Below are 4,769 nucleotides of genomic sequence, written 5' to 3'. Positions count from 1 at the left end.
ATTGTTACACTAACATTAGTTGAAATAACACAAACCATTGATCTCTAAAGGTATACAATTTAAACATAATACTACGTCAATGTAAAAGACTTTGATATCCAAAACAAAAATTACGCCAAAAAATAAAGAAGTACGACACAAAAACAATTACAATAAAAGCTAAAATGTCATTGTTTTCTCTCTAAATTCAACCAAAATCATTATCAACCACCATTTTTATCGGCATTCACAAGCACCACTGTTAGCCATCACCACCACTTATATATATATATTAATCACAAAAACAATGCATATGTATATGTATTGCTAGAATATTAGATTAATTAGTATTTTATTTGATTTTTTTATTAATTTTCAAATAAAATAAATTTTATATATTCAAATGTTAAAAAACAAACAGTTTTAATCATTTAGTACTCAGGTCTAATATTCAGATATGTATCCAGATTAAGATGTATTAACCTTAATGCACATCTTGATATCTGTATTCAGAGTTAGACGTCTTAATCTTTAAAAAAACAAACGAGGCAGAATATTTGCTTGCTTGAAATCTGTTGGGAATTGTCCTCTTTAGCTGAAATTCAATTTACAATTTACAGCTGATTCTTAAAAAAAAAAAAATAATAATAATAATAATAAATAAAGAGAGAGGAAAAAAAGGGGGGAAGTGTGAATCTGAATTCAATTTTTGCGGGCTGTTCGTGTCTAGAAATTAGATCGAAATCCTTGTGCCTGAAACATAATTGAACCTACTGATTTGAGATGGAAATCTGAAGAACAATTACGGAAAAGCTTTTGGCTTAAGCTTTCCACTGATTAAAAATTAAGTATTTTGAAGAAATTGGATATAATCTAAATAGCAGGGTGAAACCTGGTCACCCCTTAAATTTTTGTGATTGATTTAGAGGTCCTCGAGAGCTAAAAACTACTCGTGCTTATAAAATTTGAAAATTTTATAAAAAACACACACATAAATTTGCATTTTTAGTCCCTGAAATTTAAATAGATTCTAAGTTTTGATATTGTGATATTCGGTTAAGGACATTAACCTTCGATCAATTGAAGTGTGCACTTTTGACGCGTGAATCTTCATAAATCATTAAATTATTGGGATCTTTACACAAATACTGGTTATATTTATTATTTACTTTTCTAGCGATATTTATATATTATACATTGGTTATACATAATTATACCTTCACCACCTATTTTTAGTTTAAGCGATTGAGTGAGCGACTAACTGGTCATATTCAGTATTTACTTACATAAATTATGTATTGATTATACATAATTATACACATATAGTACATAAGTTATGCATATGTTATATTTCAACCGGCTATTTTTAGTTTAAGTGATTGTGTGAGCGGCTATTTGGGTTAATTCTTCTCGTTTAATTTGTTATATTAAATTTATATTGTTGCTTCATGTTTGACGTTGTTATAGTTCTAAAAATAATCCAAAATACAATAATTTTCCACGTAATGGGATAAAGAACACACATTTAATTAAATTAATTCAAGGACAAAATGAATTATGTATCATAAGTATCGTAAGAGAATATCGAGAAGTAACAATATACTTTGTATTTCAAAAGCACTGTACAAATTAACAATATATACAAAAAATGTATTAAACTGGGGCCTATTGGATGCCCAAACCAGCCTCCCAATTGGTGCAATACAGTTACATATATATTGCCCAAATCTAAATCCATCTAATGAAAAACTTGTATAGAACATGATTTATTATAAAAAGAAGAAGAAAAATAAACTGAAAGCTCAGCTTTAGTCCAATATTCCTACCAAAATCCTCTTGCCTGTTCTCAAATACTTGGTTCAAAGAATGTCCACTTTGCCAAGAATCATAACTAGACGAGAAGATCATCCCTAGAATTTGTACATCCAACTCGTACCCTTCCTTTAATTTAACTGCATATAATATAATATAGTTAAAGAAAATGTCATGAATTCGGAAGGTATTAGATAAATCTTTTGGAATGCTACGTAATTTCGAATTTAATTTAGCAGGCTAAAAGAAGTTTATATATATATATATATATATATATATATATATATATATATATATATATATATATATAGAGCATAAAATGACAAGCTTAGGTGAAGTCAAAAGTGTGTAAACTTTTTTTCTAAAGAGTGTTTATTTTAAAGAATTTACGTATTTGGCTATGCTTTTAGGGAGGAAAAGTATTTCTGAATAGTAGCAGAAACGATTTTGAGAAGTTGAAAAAAAATAATTTTCCCTAGAAGCATTTTTAGAACCATGGCCAAGCATAAATTGCTGCACTAATATTGACAAAAATATTATTCATTAGCGAAACACAACTACTACTTCTCGAAAGTACTTTTTCGAAAAGCATTCCAAAAATAAAAATTGAAAATAAATAATTTGTTTTTTTGGCCAAGTAAAATAATAAGATAGATCAAAGAAAAACTATAATATAGCAAAGGGTTGGAAAGGGTGGTGAAAAATCAATGGAGGAGGTTATCAGCAGAACACTTACCAAATCAATTATCCAACAATTAGACATTTAATTTTGTCAGCTGCTACCAATTCTCCTCTATCTTCGGGTCCAAACTTAACTTTCAAATTATTGCAATAAACCATCATCTTATGACTTTGCCACTCTGAATCAGAAGCTAAAACAACCTTTAGAGAAATCTCCAAGGAAAATTCTATGTCCCCATCATTTTTATCTTTACTAATTTCAGATATAGCCAATTGATCCAAAACATTTCCTTCAGGTAATGTGGTCAAATTGGACAACATATTCTTTGTACCTTTAACCTCCAAACGTACAGGATCAAAAGGGGTCACAGCCAATAGGTTAGTTTTGTAAAAAATGGAAGTCTTGCCATGAAAAACTTTGATTTTTGAGTGATCATTCATGTTACACATGGTGAGATTGACTTGCCAATTTCCAACTATTGACGAGTTAATAATCCTAAAACTAGGAACACTTAAAGCTAATATATGAAACACAGGTCCTTCAGTTCCAAAAAATAGCCAAAATACTAGGCTTAACATGATCATTCCTACTACCAAAATTAGCATCAAAATAACCATCAAACGACCAAATGATGAGCTTCCATTGTTTTGTTCTTCCATTGGATTATAAGCCGCCATTGTTACGTACTTATTAGACGGATAATTGGATGATGAAGATACGTATAAATTAGGGTTAGGGTTAGGGTTAGGATAGCCTTGGATAGGTAAAATATAGCCTTGAGAAAAAGAATTGTATAGTTGGTTACTATCATATTGTGAAGGGAACCCTTGTTTAATACTTTGATTATATTTGGATATTGAAGGGTACCCCATAACATGTTTTTGTTGTTCATTATCCTGTGATAGAGTCATGATTTGATTATGTTCTTTCCTCTCTCTCCCTCTTTTATAAATCAGATTGGAGAGATAGAAAGATGTGAAAAATGAAAAGAAAGAAATGAAGAAACGAAAAAGTGGAAGTGGAAAGTTTGTTAATTTGAAGTGCAAAAGAGGTTAGCTAACATCGGTAGGAATTGGAGACGGGGATAAGAAAACAAAATGACGACCATTCAATTTTAACTGGTTTGCCTTCAAAGGATTGGATAAGGATTTGTGATAAGTGATTCAGAGTCTGTACTTGTTTGTATCAGTTGTTTATTTCAAATCAAACAATTTATTGTTATGATTCACATATTAAAATGAGAAATATCATTGAGCAACATCCATTTAATTATTACGGAAAAAGGCAAAAATACCCTAATAAAAATAGCTCACAAATATCCTCCGTTAATCTTTTTATTAAATCACGCCATTGATGCGTGATGTTTGAGCTCAGAGAACATCGAAGAAGAGAGAGTGAAAGTTGGTTCCGGAGAAAAGCTCACAATTGTATTGAAGAAATGAATAAACATTTACAATGCTAATCTATATATATATACTACACATTGTTAAGCTAATTAACTTAGCTAATTGTCCAAAGTTAAGATGTCATTGTTTTTCTCTCTAATTCATAAACATGACCCAAAATCTTTAGAGAATAATGAATAATGTGGAATAATGACAGCTTTTATAGGAATAACTGACTTATTCTTTTCCTACATGAATTCGTGCAATAAAGCTAAATTATATGCAGATGGGTAAAGATTAAATAAGAAAGCATATTGTTGTCAAAAAAGAAAAATGACAGTTTCCTTTAGGTTTATAATTCTTTAGATTTTACTTTGTTTAGGATTCTTTCCTTGCACCGTATCTTTTTGATGTTTTTTTGTTTCATTTAGGTGGGGATTCTAAATTAGAATACGATTTTCTTTGTTTAGGATTCTTTACTTAATTATGTCTTTTATTTTTATTGTTACTTACGGGTGTCTTTTCTTTGTTTAGGTTTGAGATTCAATTTAAGTTTTAGGTTATGTCACGGGAAAAAAGAGTTTGACCCTCGATAGGAAAGGGTTTGATGTATGTGTAGTTTAACTGGAAAGAAAAAAAACCTAAGGTAATTTATAATTATATCCTTAAATTTTACAAATAATTAAGGTTATAAAAGTCGGTCAATATTTCAAGGTTATTTTAGTCGTGCAACATTTAGCATAAATTATTCGTACTTTTATAATAATACTAGTATTAGAGTATGCGCGTTGCGCGTGAACCTATGATAATGAGTCTAAGATTATGAAAATTAGATAAACAGTTTTAAATAATATATTTGAGGTATATATAAAATTAAAATGAGTTCATGAAAATGATGAATACAAAGTCTC

The 4,769-nt window shown here is 29.4% G+C and overlaps 1 long non-coding RNA gene across 1 annotated transcript; it reads right to left on the bottom strand.

The window, feature by feature from the left end:
- Positions 1–1,563: 1,563 nt before the first annotated feature.
- Positions 1,564–3,489, bottom strand: LOC107826619 (uncharacterized). Its single transcript, XR_001657313.2, has 2 exons — positions 2,528–3,489; positions 1,564–1,931 (listed from the first exon to the last, which is right to left on the bottom strand). It is a non-coding gene; the product is annotated as an uncharacterized LOC107826619 (long non-coding RNA).
- Positions 3,490–4,769: the final 1,280 nt, after the last annotated feature.

The sequence above is a fragment of the Nicotiana tabacum genome, chromosome 20 (assembly GCF_000715075.1).
Source record: "Nicotiana tabacum cultivar K326 chromosome 20, ASM71507v2, whole genome shotgun sequence".
NCBI classification, from domain to species: domain Eukaryota; kingdom Viridiplantae; phylum Streptophyta; class Magnoliopsida; order Solanales; family Solanaceae; genus Nicotiana; species Nicotiana tabacum.
This window is presented reverse-complemented; position numbering and strand designations above follow the sequence as displayed.